Source organism: Triticum aestivum, chromosome 4A (assembly GCF_018294505.1).
Source record: "Triticum aestivum cultivar Chinese Spring chromosome 4A, IWGSC CS RefSeq v2.1, whole genome shotgun sequence".
In the NCBI taxonomy this organism is placed as follows: Eukaryota; Viridiplantae; Streptophyta; class Magnoliopsida; order Poales; family Poaceae; genus Triticum; species Triticum aestivum.
Genome location: NC_057803.1, coordinates 586162512 through 586182541, shown reverse-complemented (window position 1 = coordinate 586182541; position 20030 = coordinate 586162512).

The window sequence follows — 20030 nt, the reverse complement described above, 5'->3', positions numbered from 1 at the left end:
TTATCACCGTAGAGGTCCTTACTTTGATGGTACTAATTTTGCTAGTTGGAAGCATAAAATGAAAATGCATATTCTTGGACATAACCCCGCCGTTTGGGCTATTGTGTGTGTTGGTTTGCAAGGTGACTTCTTTGATGGGAGAGAACCAAACCGTGAAGCTACCGCGGATGAGTTGAAGATGTTGCAATACAATGCTCAAGCTTGTGATATTCTCTTCAACGGATTGTGCCCCGAAGAATTCAACAAAATCAGCCGTCTTGAGAATGCAAAGGAAATTTGGGACACTTTGATTGATATGCACGAAGGTACCGACTCCGTCAAGGAATCCAAATTGGATGTGCTTCAAAGTCAACTTGACAAGTTCAAAATGAAGGATGGTGAAGGTGTCGCTGAAATGTACTCTAGGCTTGCTCTCATCACAAATGAGATTGCCGGCTTAGGAAGTGAAGAGATGACCGATAGATTCATCATCAAGAAGATTCTAAGAGCCTTGGATGGAAAATATGATACCGTGTGCACATTGATCCAAATGATGCCCAATTACAAAGATCTCAAGCCAACGGAGGTAATTGGAAGAATTGTTGCTCATGAGATGTCACTTAAGGATAAAGAGGAACTTCACAACAAATCAAGTGGTGCCTACAAAGCCTCATGTGAAGCCCCTACATCATCAAGTGAGAAACAAAACTTCAATGAAGAATTGAGCTTAATGGTGAAAAACTTCAACAAGTTCTACAAGAGTAGAAGCAAAGATAGAAGCTCCAAGTCAAGGTCCTACAATGACAAAAGATCTTCTAGTCGAGAGCGAAACTGCTACAATTGTGGAAGACCCGGACACTATTCCAATGAGTGTACGGCTCCCTACAAGAGAAGAGAAGACTCTCCAAAAAGAAGAAGCAAAAGAGAAGAATCACCACCAAGAGAGAGAAGGAGTAGAGATGATCGTTATGAACGAAGACACTCACGGAGAAGCAAGGATTCGGAAAGGAAGGAAAAATCATCAAGGAGCTACACAAAACGAAGACATCAAGCTCATGTTGGTGAATGGGTATCCGGCTCCGACTCCGACAACCACTCCGAGAGAAGTTATCACTCCGATTCCGAATATACTCAAGATGAAGGTGTTGCCGGTCTAGCACTTGTGTCAACCAACTCCTACGACATATTTGACTCACCAAATGAAGGAATTGGAAGATGCTTCATGGCCAAAGGTCCTAAGGTAACACACCCCGAGTATGTTGATTTTAATAGTGATGAAGATGACTTGTTAGGTGATGATGATTTACTTGTTGACAACTCTAGTGATGAATACTATGATGAAACGTCAATTAATCATGCTAATCAAGATAAAACGAATGACAATGATAAGGAGAAGATTGAGGCTCTAACTAAAGAACTAAACACTCTTAAGTTAGCTCATGAAACTATCTTCGAAGATCATCGAGAACTTTTAAGAGCTCATGAGAAGTTACGCTTTGAAAAGCTCAATCTTGAGCAAGAGCATGAGTTTTTAAAGGCAATCAATGATGATCTCCGCAAGAAAAGTTCTTCTTACATTGCCAAGCGTTTACTCTTATCCACTTACATGCCTCAAGTCAAGTCTAGTAACAAGAACAAGAAAGATTCTTCCTCTAGTAGTAACAATGATCATGCTAAATCCAATATTGTTGCTTCTAGTAGTTCTCTTGATTCCACTAATGATTCTCTTAGCCAAGTTACACTTGAGCAAGAAAATAGCTTATTGAAGGGAATTATAGAGAAAGGAGTGTACAAAAGCCTTGCCGGGAGTAAGCAATTCGAGGAAATTGTGCGCAAGCAAGGAAGGCACCGGAAGAATCAAGGTGTTGGTTTTGAACGAAAGTTCAATGCCAATGGAGTTGAGTGGGAAGAAGATCAATACCCCAAGACAAAGTTTGTTCCTCAACAAGAGAAGTATGATCCTACTTCCTTCAAGGGGACACAAGCTCAAGATGATCTTCCACCACAAGACTACAAGCAAAAAGGCAAGGACAAGCTTCAAGAGGAAATTGATGCATTTGAAGAAGCTCCTAAGACCTTAGTCAAGTGGATTCCCAAGACCACTTCAAGTTCCACTTCATCAAGTACGACTACAACTCCAAGGATTCCCATCAAGATGGTGTGGATCCAAAAGAAGAAGAACTAGAGAGTTCTTGAGGGTGACTCCGCCAACATACTTCACTCTTATCATTTTGGCAAGAACAAGTGCAATCAACTTCCACATCTTGCACTAGTTCAAGGAGTCACAAACCCTCTTGTTGGTAAGACAAGGGACAAGGTAACCTAAAAGTTTTCATGGACATCATCTTGTGTGTGCATCACTCTATGTCTATGGATATCCTTGTTTGTTCCTTGTGGGACTAACCCATGTAGGTATTGAAAGTGCAATTCACTCAAATGGATAGCTCCAAGTGATCTACATCAACATTGAGCATCCACATCTTCAACATCTACATGAAGTCATCATCGACAAAACCCAAGGTTAGTTCATCCCTCTTAGGGGGGATATCACATCTAGGGGGAGCTTTACTCTAAGACTTGAGCTAAAGCAACTCTAAAGATGTGAACACAACAATGCTTTATGTAAAAGTGGTAACCCCACTTGAGCTTAAACGATGAGTATGACCTATGATCAAGTGTTCTCACTTGACTCCTAAGTCAATATACTCATATATAGATGACCTAGTCATCGCCAATTGCTTGATAGATGCTAGAATTGGTTGTGCATGCTTTGTCACATATTTCAATTGCCATTTTATTGTGTGAGCATGTTGGTTGCATATTTTACTCATTCGAGGACATCCACTTGTTGTTTTGATTGTTTGGTTTTATTTCCTTTTGCCAAGTGGATGGACAAGAATGCCTAAGAACCTCCTCTAGCTATCTATGCTTTTCTCGTCTCAAACTCTATTCATGCTACATCACAAAATTTGATCAAGTCAGATTCGAACCACTCTGTGTGAGGAGCACTCGGAGTCCCCGATTCGTCATAGACTTAAACTTCCAAAACCTCTTTGTGATTCTCGGTCTGACCGATATCCTACTTTCGGTCCTACCGAGATCATTAAGTTGATCTGAATTTTCGATCTCGGTGCAACCGATTTGAACCATTCGGTCACACCGAGTTGCAATAACTGTATACAGTTTTGCATCTCGGTGCCACCGAGTTGTTCCACTCGGTCACACCGACAGGGTCGGGCTATATATAGGCACGGGCAAAAATTTGGAAATTTCTCCGAACCCCTTCGCCCGCGCGATAGCTCGCTCTGCCAACGTGGTCTCCGGATCGTCTCCTTGCCGCCAGCCGCCTCCAGTCGCTGGTCTCCATCGCCGTCAACGGAATTCAACCCCTCCATTGCCGCCGTAGCGAGTCTCCGCCGAACTAGGGTATGGACTCGATCTTTGTGCTATCCCCAATCTGATTCCTAGCACATTGTGATCTTATTGTTTCTAGCCACGATTGAAACACTCCTATCCAGTCAATGCGTTCGTAGAATAGGATTGATTCGAAAACTTTAGGGTTAGGTTTCCGCCGAAACCATCTCGGACCCACCGATTTGAAAAACTCGGTCCCACCGATTTGGCTCATGCCATTGCACAAGTGAGACTCGGTCTGACCGAGAATTACTAATCGGTGTGACCGATTTTGGAACTTTGTGAAACCCTAGCAGTCTCGGTGCCACCGAACTGTGACTCGGTCTGACCGAGTTCACTAGTTTAGGTTCCAAAACTGCTTCGGTATCATCGAGTTTAAAAATCGGTAGATCCGAAATGATTTCTGTGGGAAACTAAAACTAAGATTTTGAATCATTCTTTTGCAAAAATCTCTGCATTTTGTGATGCTCATCCACTCTACCTCATCTATAAACTGTTCACAGGGTCAGCAGTCAGCTTGTTCATCATGTCAGATCAGAGTGATAGCCAAAACCTATCAGAGCAGCAAGTGCACATGAGTGAGGGTACTAGTCCCTCCAGTTCCTCAGATGAAGGCAGCAGGAGCACTCCTAGTAACTTGCCAAAAGCTGCCACCAGACAAAGGAAGAAAAGAACCTCAGAATCAGAGGATGAGGACTATGTGGCAGAAGAAGAAGCCACTTCCAAGAAAGTGGTTAAGAAGGAATATAGCACTGCTGCTGCCACCAAGCCAGGCATGAAGCAAAAGGTTCCTGCAAAGAGAATTCCAATGTCTAAGGCCAGAGCATCTACTCAAGTCCCTTTGGGATCTGAACCCAAAGAGGCTGCTACAGATGGGAAGAAGAGGAAGGAGAGGATCAAAAAGACCACTGCTAGAGTGCTTGGGAGATCCTCAATCATGAGAGATTCTGAAGAGGAAGAGGAAGAAGAGGTTGTTGTACCAACACCCAAGGCACAAAAGCTGATGGGTGATGCTATAAGATCAGGGGCTACTGCATCCAAGCCCAAGGAAGCACCCAAGGCTGCATCAAAGGCCAAGATAGCTCCAAAGAGGAACACAAGGAGCATACCAGCTGCTGAAAAGAACAAGGCCCCAGTGCCTGACACTGCAGAAGAAGAGGAAGGCCAAGTTCTCAGGAAGCCAAAGCCCAAGATCCCAGACCATAATGATGCTCATCCTGTGGCTGAGGACATGAAGATCAGAAGAGACTCAGGGCTGAGAAAGTGGAGAGCAGAAGATCCATATGCTACAAGAAGAAGAACTGCTGTTGACTATAGGTTCCACACTAAGGAATAGCAGGACTTCTATGAGACAGTCTTGTTGGATAAGAAGCCCATTGTTTGTGACATGAGATGGGTAGATTGGCAGTTCATCAAGGACAATGAAGAGCACTATCCTGGAGTGCAAGACAGCTTCAAGGCTTGTGGAGTAGCAGACTTTGTTGGGCAGAAGCTCACAAAGTGGAATGAAGAGCTGATCATGCAGTTCTACTCCACAGCACACTTCTATCCAGATGGAAGGATTGTGTGGATGTCTGAAGGTACGAGGTACCAATCAACAGTTGCTGAGTGGGCACAGCTCATCAATGCCCCAGAGGAGCATGAGGATGACTTAGACATATATGCCAAGAAGAAGATGGACCACAACTCTATGTCCAACATGTACAAGGAAATTCCAAACAAGGCACTTGACACTTTCAAGTTTGGGTCTGTACATTATCTTCTGTCAGGGTTGCCAACTATCAATTGGATTTTGAGGCACACTCTGTTGCCCAAGTCAGGTGATCACAAGATGATCAGAGGCCATGCAATCAACTTGCTTCATATCTTTGACGTGCCACAGAAATTCAAAGTCATGAGCCTCATGGTAGAGACCATCAAAAGAACTGCAGCAGATCAGAAGAGGAGCTGTGGTTATGTCCCTCAGATCCAGGAGCTAATTAACTCCAAGATGGGCACAGGCATATACCTATTGGACAAGGAACATTTGCCTATTCATCCAGATTTTGAAGATAATGAAGTTGTGATGAACAAGGATGATCCATCATCAGTTCATGCTCAAGCACAGAAGGAGAAGGCAAGGAAGGAGAAAGCTGCCAAGATGCCAACTCAAGAGGAGGCATCTGAGTATTTCCTGAAAAACAAGCAAGAGCAGCTTAGTTACTTGATTGCTTCCACATTGAGGATTGAGAAAGGACTGGCCACCCTCACTCAGAATCAGGTGAGCTTAGAGAGGATCATAGAACAAACGTTCTATGACATGGATGTCAAAGTAACAGAGATTCAGTCTACAGTGGAGCAACTTCAAGATGACATGCAGGAGAGGAGAGGGAAGACTACAACTGATGCATTTGCTAGAGTGCCACGAGCTCAGAGGTCGACTGCAGTGCCAGTTCCTAACACCAGAGCCACCACCTCAGCTCCAGCCACAGCACCAGCCCAACTAGCTCCAGCATCTACTTCAGCTCCAGCTCCAACCACGTCTACAGAAGCCTTTGTCCTTGGAGTGATCCAGACTCCACCACCACCAGAAGATCAAGCCTGAGAGTCGATCTAGCACTATGCATTTTCTAGGAACTTTTTGGTAACTTGTTGCCAAAGGGGGAGAAAAATGTATAGATCATAGGCTTTGAGAGAGAGAGTGTTGCCTTTATTCTCTCTTGCTTTATTTGGTGGTTTTTTCAAACTTTGTTTGCTTTTGGTTGAGATACTTTGATATGCTTGTGAGACATTGATGATCATGTGTTTGATCATAAGCTACACTTATGCATGCTTGATATATCTTATCTATCTTATGTGATCATTCACTTTCTTTGGTGATGAGTGCATGTATTTCATTCTTATATTTTTGAGCGCTCCACCAAGATGTATGTGACATGGAAGAGTAACCCATGACTCTAACTCTTTGTGCATTTGCAGTCCAAAGCAAATTTTAAATATGCACAAACTTAGGGGGAGCTCTTACTTATCACATACTTCTCAAAGCAATGATATATTTCATTCTTATTATTATTTGTCGAAGCTTTGATCTATATGTTGTCATCAATTACCAAAAAGGGGAGATTGAAAGTGCAACTATCCCTAGGTGGTTTTGGTAATTCATAACAACATATAGCTCATTGAGCTAATGCTATTCCAAGATGATCATTTCAGGAAAGCTCAATGATTGGCATGGCATGGATGGTGAAAGTGGAACCCTCAAAATGCTAAGGACAAAGGATTGGCTCTAGCTCATATGCTCAAGACTCTTCATTTTACATTTTAGTGGTCCAAGATCACATTGAGTCCATAGGAAAAGCCAATACTATCAAGGAGGGATGAGGTGTTGCTTAATGAGCCTCTTGCTTCATGTGCTTAATGATATGCTCCAAAATCCTCAGCTACTTTCCCATATCCACATTTGACCTAAACCCAAAGCCAAACTCGGCCCTACCGATTCTTTCAACCCGGCGCCACCGAGTTTCACTTGTCATAGCCATTGCCAAACCCTAAGCAAATCGGTTCTACCGATAGGGATCTCGGTCTCACCGAGATGGGATTGCAATTTCTCTGTTTCCTTTTCGTAACTTTTCGGTCTCACCGAAAGAGCGGATCGGTCCCACTGAGATTGCAATGTAAACTCACTGTTTCCTTTTTGTAACATTTCGGTCTCACCGAGAAGAGCGAATTGGTCCCACCGAGTTTGCCTGACCAACCCTCTGGTTAGCTTATTACCAAATCGGTCTCACCGAGTTTGTGTAATCGGTCTCACCGAGATTACGTTATGCCCTAACCCTAACCATATCGGTCCTACCGAGTTGCATGTTAGTTCCACCGAAAATCTCTAACAGTCACTAGGTTTATTATTTCGGTCCGACCGAGTTTGTTGATTCGGTCCCACCGAGATTGGTAAATTATGTGTAACGGTTTGATTTTGTGTGGAGGCTATATAGACCCCTCCACCTGAAGGAAATATGCCCTAGAGGCAATAATAAAGTTATTATTTATTTCCTTATATCATGATAAAAGTTTATTATTCATGCTAGAATTGTATTAACCGGAAACATAATACATGTGTGAATACATAGACAAACTAAGTATCACTAGTATGCCTCTACTTGACTAGCTCGTTAATCAAAGATGGTTATGTTTCCTAACCATAGACAAAGAGTTGTCATTTGATTAAACGGGATCACATCATTAGTTGAATGATCTGATTGACATGACCCATTCCATTAGCTTAGCACCCGATCGTTTAGTATGTTGCTATTGCTTTCTTCATGACTTATACATGTTCCTATGACTATGAGATTATGTAACTCCCGTGTGCCGGAGGAACACTTTGTGTGCTACCAAACGTCACAACATAACTGGGTGATTATAAAGGTGCTCTACAGGTGTCTCCAAAGGTACATGTTGAGTTGATGTATTTCGAGATTAGGATTTGTCACTCCAATCGTCGGAGAGGTATCTCTGGGCCCTCTCGGTAATGCACATCACTTAAGCCTTGCAAGTAATGTAACTAATGAGTTAGTTGTGAGATGATGTATTACCGAACGAGTAAAGAGACTTGCTGGTAATGAGATTGAACTAGGTATTGGATACCGATGATCGAATCTCGGGCAAGTAACATACCGATGACAAAGGGAACAACATATGTTGTTATGCGGTCTGACCGATAAAGATCTTCGTAGAATATGTAGGAACCAATATGGGCATCCAGGTCCCGCTATTGGTTATTGACCGGAGACATGTCTCAGTCATGTCTACATTGTTCTCGAAACCGTAGGGTCCGCACGCTTAAGGTTTCGATGACAGTTATATTATGAGTTTATATGTTTTGATGTACCGAAGGTTGTTCGGAGTCCCAGATGTTATCACGGACATGATGAGGAGTCTCGAAATGGTCGAGACATAAAGACTGATATATTGGAAGCCTATGTTTGGATATCGGAAGTGTTCCGGGTGAAATCGGGATTTTACCGCAGTACCGGGAGGTTACCGGAACCCCCCGGGAGCTATATGGGCCTTAGTGGGCCTTAGTGGAAAAGAGAAGGGGCAGCCCAAGATGGGCCGCGCGCCCCTCCTTTCCCTTGGTCCGAATAGGACAAGGAGAGGGGGCCGGCCCCCCTCTCTCTTTTCCCCCCTCCGCGAATCCTATTCCAACTAGGATTGGGGGGGGGGGGATCCTACTCCCAGAGGGAGTAGGACTCCTCCTGGCGCGCCTCTCCTAGGCCGGCCGCACCCCCCCTTGATCCTTTATATACGGAGGCAAGGGCACCCCAGGGGAACACAAGTTGATCCACGTGATCATATTCTTAGCCGTGTTCGGCGCCCCCTGCCACCATAGTCCTCGATAATATTGTAGCAGTGCTTAGGCGAAGCCCTGCGACAGTAGTACATCAAGATCGTCACCATGCCGTCGTGCTGACGGAACTCTTCCTCAACACTTTGCTGGATCGGAGTCCGGGGATCGTCATCGAGCTGAACGTGTGCTAAAACTCGGAGGTGCCATAGTTTCGGTGCTTGATCGGTCGGGCCGTGGAGACGTACGACTACATCAACCAAACGCTTCCGTTGTCGATCTACAAGGGTACGTAGATCACACTCTCCCCTCTCGTTGCTATGCATCACCATGATCTTGCGTGGCATCTGAGCCTAGGTTTTATGTGTTGATGTTATATGCACGAGTAGAACACAAGTGAGTTGTGGGCGATATAAGTCATACTGCTTACCAGCATGTCATACTTTGGTATGGCGGTATTGTTGGACGAAGCGGCCCGGACCGACATTACGCGTACGCTTATGCGAGGCCGGTTCTCCCGACGTGCTTTGCACATAGGTGGCTTGCGGGTGACAGTTTCTCCAACTTTAGTTGAATCGAGTGTGGCTACGCCCGGTCCTTGCAAAGGTTAAAACAACACCAACTTGACAAACTATCGTTGTGGTTTTGATGCGTAGGTAAGATTGGTTTTTGCTTAAGCCCGTAGCAGCCACATAAAACTTGCAACAACAAAGTAGAGGACGTCTAACTTGTTTGCAGGGCATGTTGTGATGTGATATGGTCAAGACATGATGCTAAATTTTATTGTATGAGATGATCATGTTTTGTAACCGAGTTATCGGCAACTGGCAGGATCCATATGGTTGTCGCTTTATTGTATGCAATGCAATCGCGCTGTAATGCTTTATTTATCACTAAGCGGTAGCGATAGTCGTGGAAGCATAAGATTGGCGAGACGACAACGATGCTACGATGGAGATCAAGGTGTCGCGCCGGTGACGATGGTGATCATGACGGTGCTTCGGAGATGGAGATTACAAGCACAAGATGATGATGGCCATATCATATCACTTATATTGATTGCATGTGATGTTTATCTTTTATGCATCTTATCTTGCTTTGATTGACGGTAGCATTATAAGATGATCTCTCACTAAATTATCAAGATAAAAGTGTTCTCCCTGAGTATGCACCGTTGCCAAAGTTCGTCGTGCCCAGACACCACGTGATAATCGGGTGTGATAAGCTCTACGTCCATCCACGTGATGATCATGTTTTGCACACTCATAATACTCAGGTTAAACTTGACGAGCCTAGCATATGCAGATATGGCCTCGGAATAGTGAGATCGAAAGATCGAGCGTGAGTCATATAGTAGATATGATCAACATAGTGATGTTCACCATTGAAAACTACTCCATTTCACGTGATGATCGGTTATGGTTTAGTTGATTTGGATCACGTGATCACTTAGAAGATTAGAGGGATGTCTATCTAAGTGGGAGTTCTTAAGTAATATGATTAATTGAACTTAAATTTATCATGAACTTAGTACCTGATAGTATCTTGCTTATGTATGTTTGATTGTAGATAGATGGCCCGTGTTGTTGTTCCGTTGAATTTTAATGCGTTCCTTGAGAAAGCAAAGTTGAAAGATGATGGTAGCAATTACACGGACTGGGTCTGTAACTTGAGGATTATCCTCATTGCTGCACAGAAGAATTACATCCTGGAAGCACCGCTGGGTGCCAGGCCTGCTGCTGGAGCAACACCAGATGTTATGAACGTCTGGCAGAGCAAAGCTGATGACTACTCGATAGTTCAGTGTGCCATGCTCTACGGCTTAGAATCGGGACTTCAACGACGTTTTGAACGTCATGGAGCATATGAGATGTTCCAGGAGTTGAAGTTAATATTTCAAGCAAATGCCCGAATTGAGAGATATGAAGTATCCAATAAGTTCTATAGCTGCAAGATGGAGGAGAACAGTTCTGTCAGTGAGCATATACTCAAAATGTCTGGGTATAATAATCACTTGATTCAGATGGGAGTTAATCTTCCAGATGATTGTGTCATTGACAGAATTCTCCAATCACTACCACCAAGCTACAAGAGCTTCGTGATGAACTATAATATGCAAGGGATGAATAAGACTATTCCCGAGCTCTTCGCAATGCTGAAAGCTGCGGAGGTAGAAATCAAAAAGGAGCATCAAGTGTTGATGGTCAACAAGACCACTAGTTTCAAGAAAAAGGGCAAAGGGAAGAAGAAGGGGAACTTCAAGAAGAACAGCAAGCAAATTGCTGCTCAAGAGAAGAAACCCGCAGTGCTTCTACTGCAAGCAGACTGGTCACTGGAAGCGGAACTGCCCCAAGTATTTGGCGGATAAGAAGGATGGCAAGGTGAACAAAGGTATATGTGATATACATGTTATTGATGTGTACCTTACTAGAGCTCGCAGTAGCACCTGGGTATTTGATACTGGTTCTGTTGCTAATATTTGCAACTCGAAACAGGGACTACGGATTAAGCGAACACTGGCAAAGGACGAGGTGACGATGCGCGTGGGAAACGGTTCCAAAGTCGATGTGATCGCGGTCGGCACGCTACCTCTACATCTACCTTCGGGATTAATATTAGACCTAAATAATTGTTATTTGGTGCCAGCGTTGAGCATGAACATTATATCTGGATCTTGTTTAATGCGAGACGGTTATTCATTTAAATCAGAGAATAATGGTTGTTCTACTTATATGAGTAATATCTTTTTTGGTCATGCACCTTTAAAGAGTGGTCTATTTTTGATGAATCTTGATAATAGTAACACACATATTCATAATGTTGAGGCCAAAAGATGCAGAGTTGATAATGATAGTGCAACTTATTTGTGGCACTGCCGTTTAGGTCATATCGGTATAAAGCGCATGAAGAAACTCCATACTGATGGGCTTTTGGAACCACTTGATTATGAATCACTTGGTACTTGTGAACCATGCCTCATGGGCAAGATGACTAAAACACCGTTCTCCGGCACTATGGAGAGAGCAACAGATTTGTTGGAAATCATACATACAAATGTATGTGGTCCGATGAATATTGAGGCTCGTGGCGGATATCGTTATTTTCTCACCTTCACAGATGACTTAAGCAGATATGGGTATATCTACTTAATAAAACATAAGTCTGAAACATTTGAAAAGTTCAAAGAATTTCAGAGTGAAGTTGAAAATCATCGTAACAAGAAAATAAAGTTTCTACGATCTGATCGTGGAGGAGAATATTTGAGTTACGAGTTTGGTGTACATTTGAAGCAATGCGGAATAGTTTCGCAACTCACGCCACCCGGAACACCACAGCGTAATGGTGTGTCCAAACGTCGTAATCGTACTTTACTAGATATGGTACGATCTATGATGTCTCTTACTGATTTACCGCTATCGTTTTGGGGTTATGCTTTAGAGACGGCCGCATTCACGTTAAATAGGGCACCATCAAAATCCGTTGAAACGACGCCTTATGAACTATGGTTTGGCAAGAAACCAAAGTTGTCGTTTCTTAAAATTTGGGGCTGCGATGCTTATGTGAAAAAGCTTCAACCTGATAAGCTCGAACCCAAATCGGAGAAATGTGTCTTCATAGGATACCCAAAGGAGACTGTTGGGTACACCTTCTATAACAGATCCGAAGGCAAGACATTCGTTGCCACGAATGGATCCTTTCTAGAGAAGGAGTTTCTCTCGAAAGAAGTGAGTGGGAGGAAAGTAGAACTTGACAAGGTACTGTACCTGCTCCCTTATTGGAAAGTAGTACATCACAGAAAACTGTTTCTGCGACACCTACACCAATTAGTGAGGAAGCTAATGATAATGATCATGAAACTTCAGAACAAGATACTACTGAGCCTCGTAGATCAACCAGAGTAAGATCCGCGCCAGAGTGGTACGGTGATCCTGTTCTGGAAATCATGCTGCTAGATCATGATGAACCTACGAACTATGAAGAAGCGATGGTGAGCCCAGATTCCGCAAAATGGCTTGAAGCCATGAAATCTGAGATGGGATCCATGTATGAGAACAAAGTATGGACTTTGGTTGACTTGCCCGATGATCGGCAAGCAATTGAGAATAAATGGATCTTCAAGTAGAAGACTGACGCTGACGGTAATAGTACTGTCTACAAAGCTCGACTTGTCGCAAAAGGTTTTCGACAAGTTCAAGGGGTTGACTACGATGAGACCTTCTCACCCGTAGCGATGCTTAAGTCTGTCCAAATCATGTTAGCAATTGGAGCATTTTATGATTATGAAATTTGGCAGATGGATGTCAAAACTGCATTCCTGAATGAATTTCTGGAAGAAGAGTTGTATATGATGCAACCGGAAGGTTTTGTCGATCCAAAGGGAGCTAACAAAGTGTGCAAGCTCCAGCGATCCATTTATGGACTGGTGCAAGCCTCTCGGAGTTGGAATAAACGCTTTGATGGTGTGATCAAAGTATTTGGTTTTATACAGACTTTCGGAGAAGCCTGTATTTACAAGAAAGTGAGTGGGAGCTCTGTAGCATTTCTGATATTATATGTGGATGACATATTACTGATTGAAAATGATATAGAATTTCTGGATAGCATAAAGGGATACTTGAATAAGAGTTTTTCAATGAAAGACCTCGGTGAAGCTGCTTACATATTAGGCATAAAGATCTATAGAGATAGATCAAGACGCTTAATTGGACTTTCACAAAGCACATACCTTGACAAGATTTTGAAGAAGTTCAAAATGGATCAAGCAAAGAAAGGGTTCTTGCCTGTGTTACAAGGTGTGAAGTTGAGTCAGACTCAATGCCCGACCACTGCAGAAGATAGAGAGAAAATGAAAGGTGTTCCCTATGATGGGGAACGTTGCAGAAAACAAAAAATTTCCTATGGTTTCACCAAGATCCATCTATGAGTTCATCTAGCAACGAGTGATCGGATGCATCTACATACCTTTGTAGATCGCGAGCGGAAGCGTTCAAAGAACGGGGATGAGGTAGTTGTACACAACGTGATCCAAATCACCGGAGATACTAGCGCCGAACGGACGACACCTCCGCATTCAACACACGTATGGTCAGCGTGACGTCTCCTCCTTCTTGATCAAGCAAGGGGGAAGGAGAGGTTGAAGATGATCCAGCAGCACGACGGCGTGGTGGTGGATGCAGGGCGTCACAGCAGCAGGGCTTCGCCGTATACTACGAGAGGAAGAGGTGTAGCAGGGGAGAGGGAGGTGCCAAGACTCAAGGTACGGCTGCCCCCTCCCCCCCCCTCATATATATAGGCTCCCCTAGGAGGGGCGCCGGCACTAGGAGATGAGATCTCCTAGGGGGGCGGCGGCCAGGGCTGGAGTGGCCCCCAAGGCAAGGTGGGGCGCCCCCCACCCCTAGGGTTTCAACCCTAGGCGCATGGGGTGGGCCTAGGGGGGTGCACCAGCCCACTATGGGCTGGTTCCCCTCCCCACTTTAGCCCATGGGACCCTCCAGGATGGGTGGCCCCACCCGGTGGACCCCCGGGACCCTTCCGGTGGTCCCGGTACAATACCGGTGACCCCGAAACTTGTCCTGATGGCCGAAACAACACTTCCTATATATAATTCTTTACCTCCGGACTATTCTGAAACTCCTCGTGACGTCCGGGATCTCATCCGGGACTCCGAACAACATTCGGGTTACTGCATATACATATCTTCACAACCCTAGCGTCACCGAACCTTAAGTGTGTAGACCCTACGGGTTCGGGAGACATGTAGACATGACCGAGACGACTCTCCGGTCAATAACCAACAGTGGGATCTGGATACCCATGTTGGCTCCCACATGCTCCTCGATGATCTCATTGGATGAACCACGACGTCGAGGATTCAAGCAACCCCGTATACAATTCCCTTTGTCAATCGGTATGTTACTTGCCCGAGATTCGATCGTCGGTATCCCAATACCTTGTTCAATCTCGTTACCGGCAAGTCACTTTACTCGTACCGTAATGCATGATCCCGTGACCAGACACTTGGTCACTTTGAGCTCATAATGATGATGCATTACCGAGTGGGCCCAGTGATACCTCTCCGTCATACGGAGTGACAAATCCCAGTCTTGATCCGTGTCAACCCAACAGACACTTTCGGAGATACCCGTAGTATACCTTTATGGTCACCCAGTTACGTTGTGATGTTTGGTACACCCAAAGCACTCCTACGGTATCCGGGAGTTACACGATCTCATGGTCTAAGGAAAGGATACTTGACATTGGAAAAACTCTAGCAAACGAGCTATACGATCTTTATGCTATGTTTAGGATTGGGTCTTGTCCATCACATCATTCTCCTAATGATGTGATCTCGTTATCAATGACATCCAATGTCCACAGTCAGGAAACCATGACTATCTGTTGATCAACGAGCTAGTCAACTAGAGGCTTACTAGGGACATGTTGGTGTCTATTATTCACACATGTATTACGATTTCCGTATAACACAATTATAGCATGAATAAAGACAATTATCATGAACAAGGAAATATAATAATAATGCTTTTATTATTGCCTCTAGGGCATATTTCCAACAGTCTCCCACTTGCACTAGAGTCAATAATCTAGTTACATTGTGATAAATCGAACACCCATGGAATTCTGGTGTTGATCATGTTTTGCTCTAGGGAGAGGTTTAGTCAACGGATCTGCTACATTCAGGTCCGTATGTACTTTACAAATATCTATGTCTCCATCTTGAACATTTTCACGAATGGAGTTGAAGCGACGCTTGATGTGCCTTGTCTTCTTGTGAAACCTGGGCTCCTTGGCAAGTGCAATAGCTCCAGTGTTATCACAGAAGAGTTTGATAAGCCCCGACGCATTGGGTATGACTCCGAGGTCGGTGATGAACTCCTTCACCCAAATTACTTCATGTGCTGCCTCCGAGGCTGCCATGTACTCTGCTTCACATGTAGATCCCGCCACGACGCTCTGCTTGCAACTGCACCAGCTTACTGCCCCACCATTCAAAATATACACGTATCCGGTTTGTGACTTAGAGTCATCCAGATCTGTGTCGAAGCTAGCGTCGACGTAACCCTTTACGACGAGCTCTTCGTCACCTCAATAAACGAGAAACATTTCCTTAGTCCTTTTCAGGTACTTCAGGATATTCTTGACCGCTGTCCAGTGTTCCTTGCCGGGATTACTTTGGTACCTTCCTACCAATCTTACGGCAAGGTTTACATCAAGTCTGGTACACAGGATGGCATACATAATAGAACCTATGGCTGAGGCATAGGGGATGACACTCATCTCTTCTATATCTTCTACCGTGGTCGGACATTGAGCTGAGCTCAATTTCACACCTTGTAACACAGGTAAGAACCCCTTCTTAGACTGATCCATATTGAACTTCTTCAATATCTTATCAAGGTATGTGCTTTGTGAAAGACCTATGAGGCGTCTTGATCTATCTCTATAGATCTTGATGCCTAATATATAAGCAGCTTCTCCAAGGTCCTTCATTGAAAAACTCTTATTCAAGTAGGCCTTAATGTTGTCCAAGAGTTCTATATCATTTCCCATCAAAAGTATGTCATCTACATATAATATGAGAAATGCTACAGAGCTCCCACTCACTTTCTTGTAAACGCAGGCTTCTCCATAAGTCTGCGTAAACCCAAACGCTTTGATCATCTCATCAAAGCGAATGTTCCAACTCCGAGATGCTTGCACCAGCCCATAAATCGAGTGTTGGAGCTTGCACACCTTGTCAGCATTCTTAGGATCGACAAAACCTTCCGGCTGCATCATATACAATTCTTCCTTAAGGAAACCATTAAGGAATGCCGTTTTGACGTCCATTTGCCATATCTCATAATCATAGTATGCGGCAACTGCTAACATAATTCGGACAGACTTCAGCTTTGCTACTGGTGAGAAAGTCTCATCGTAGTCAACCCCTTGAACTTGTCGATAACCCTTAGCGACAAGCCGAGCTTTATGGATGGTCACATTACCATCCGCGTCTGTCTTCTTCTTAAAGATCCATTTATTTTCTATGGCTCGCCGATCATCGGGCAAGTCAGTCAAAGTCCATACTTCATTTTCATACATGGATCCTATCTCGGATTTCATGGCTTCTAGCCATTTGTCGGAATCCGGGCCCGCCATTGCTTCTTCATAGTTTGAAGGTTCACCGTTGTCTAACAACATGATTTCCAAGACAGGGTTGCCGTACCACTCTGGTGCGGAACGTGTCCTTGTGGACCTTCGAAGTTCAGTAGCAACTTGATCTGAAGTTTCATGATCATCATCATTAACTTCCTCTCTAGTCGGTGCAGGCACCTCAGGAACATTTTCTTGAGTTGCGCCATTTTCCGGTTCAAGAGGTAACACTTCATCAAGTTCTACTTTCCTCCCACTTACTTCTTTCGAGAGAAACTCCTTCTCTAGAAAGGATCCATTCTTGGCAACAAAGATCTTGCCTTCGGATCTGAGGTAGAAGGTATACCCAATAGTTTCTTTAGGGTATCCTATGAAGACGCATTTTTCCGACTTGGATTCGAGCTTTTCAGGTTGAAGTTTCTTGACATAAGCATCGCATCCCCAAACTTTTAGAAATGACAGCTTAGGTTTCTTCCCAAACCATAATTCATACGGTGTCGTCTCAACGGATTTCGACGGAGCCCTATTTAAAGTGAATGCGGCAGTCTCTAAAGCATAGCCCCAAAAAGATAGTGGTAAATCGGTAAGAGACATCATAGATCGCACCATATCTAATAGAGTGCGATCATGACGTTCGGACACACCATTACGCTGAGGTGTTCCAGGCGGCATGAGTTGTGAAACTATTCCACATTTTCTTAAGTGTGTGCCAAATTCGTGACTCAAGTATTCTCCTCCACGATCTGATCGCAAAAACTTGATTTTTCTGTCACGTTGATTTTCAACCTCACTCTGAAATTCGTTGAACTTTTCAAAGGTCTCAGACTTGTGTTTCATTAAGTAGATATACCCATATCTACTCAAGTCATCAGTGAGCGTGAGAACATAACGATAGCCACCGCGAGCCTCAACACTCATTGGACCGCACACATCAGTATGTATGATTTCCAATAAGTTGGTTGCTCGCTCCATTGTTCCTGAGAACGGAGTCTTGGTCATTTTACCCATGAGGCATGGTTCGCATGTGTCAAATGATTCATAATCAAGAGACTCTAAAAGTCCATCTGCATGGAGCTTCTTCATGCGTTTGACACCTATGTGACCAAGGCGGCAGTGCCACAAGTATGTGGGACTATCATTATCAACCTTACATCTTTTGGTATCCACACTATGAACATGTGTATCATTACGCTCGAGATTCATTAAGAATAAACCATTCACCATCGGAGCATGACCATAAAACATATCTCTCAGATAAATAGAACAACCATTATTCTCGGATTTAAATGAGTAGCCATCTCGAATTAAACGAGATCCCGATACAATGTTCATGCTCAAAGATGGTACTAAATAACAATTATTGAGGTTTAAAACTAATCCCGTGGGTAAATGCAGAGGTAGCGTGCCGACGGCGATCACATCGACCTTGGAACCATTCTCGACGCGCATCGTCACCTCGTCCTTCGCCAGTCTCCGTTTATTCCGCAGCTCATGCTTTGAGTTACAAATGTGAGCAACTGCACTGGTATCAAATACCCAGGAGCTACTACGAGTACTAGTAAGGTACACATCAATTACATGTATATCACATATACCTTTTGTTTTGTCGGCCTTCTTGTCCGCTAAGTATTTGGGGCAGTTCCGCTTCCAGTGACCACTTCCCTTGCAATAAAAGCACTCAGTCTCGGGCTTGGGTCCATTCTTTGGCTTCTTTCCGGCAGCTTGCTTGCCGGGCGTGGCAACTCCCTTGCCGTCCTTCTTGAAGGTTTTCTTACCCTTGCCTTTCTTGAACTTAGTGGTTTTATTCACCATCAACACTTGATGCTCCTTTTTGACTTCTACCTCTGCTGATTTCAGCATAGCAAATACTTCAGGAATGGTCTTTTCCATCCCCTGCATATTGAAGTTCATCAAAAAGCTCTTGTAGCTCGGTGGAAGCGACTAAAGGATTCTGTCAATGACCGCGTCATCCGGGAGATTAACTCCCAGCTGAGTCAAGCGGTTATGCAACCCAGACATAGTGAGTATGTGCTCACTGACAGAACTGTTTTCCTCCATCTTACAGCTGAAGAACTTGTCGGAGACCTCATATCTCTCGACCCGGGCATGAGCTTGGAAAACCATTTTCAGCTCTTAGAACATCTAATATGCTCCATGTCTCTCAAAACGATTTTGGAGCCCCGGCTCTAAGCTGTAAAGCATGCCGCACTAAACGAGGGAGTAGTCATCAGCACGTGTCTGCCAAGCGTTCATAACGTCTTGGTTCTGTGGGACGGGTGGGTCACCTAGCGGTGCTAGTAGGACATAATCTTTCTTGGCAGCTATGAGGATGATCCTCAGGTTCCGGACCCAGTCCGTATAGTTGCTGCCATCGTCTTTCAGCTTGGTTTTCTCTAGGAACGCGTTGAAGTTGAGGACAACGTTGGCCATTTGATCTACAAGACATATTGCAAAGATTTTAGACTAAGTTCATGATAATTAAGTTCATCTAATCAAATTATTCAATGAACTCCCACTTAGATAGACATCCCTCTTCTAGTCATCTAAGTATAACATGATCCAAGTCAACTAGGCCGTGTCCGATCATCACGTGAGACGGACTAATCAATGTCGGTGAACATCTTCATGTTGATCGTATCTTCTATAAGACTCATGCTCGACCTTTCGGTCTTCTGTGTTCCGAGGCCATGTCTGTACATGCTAGGCTCGTCAAGTCAACCTAAGTGTTTGCATGTGTAAATGTGTCTTACACCCGTTGTATGTGAACGTTAGAATCTATCACACCCGATCATCACGTGGTGCTTCGAAACAACGAACTGTCGCAACGGTGCACAGTTAGGGGGAACACTTTCTTGAAATTATTATGAGGGATCATCTTATTTACTACCGTCGTTCTAAGTAAACAAGATGCAAAACATGATAAACATCACATGCAATCAAATAATAATAGTGACATGATATGGCCAATATCACATAGCTCCTTTGATCTCCATCTTGGGGCTCCATGATCATCTTGTCACCGGCTTGACACCATGATCTCCATCATCGTGTCTCCATGAAGTTGCTCGCCAACTATTACTTCTACTATTATGGCTAACGCGTTTAGCAATAAAGTAAAGTAATTTACATGGCGTTTCTCAATGACACGCAGGTCATTCAAAAA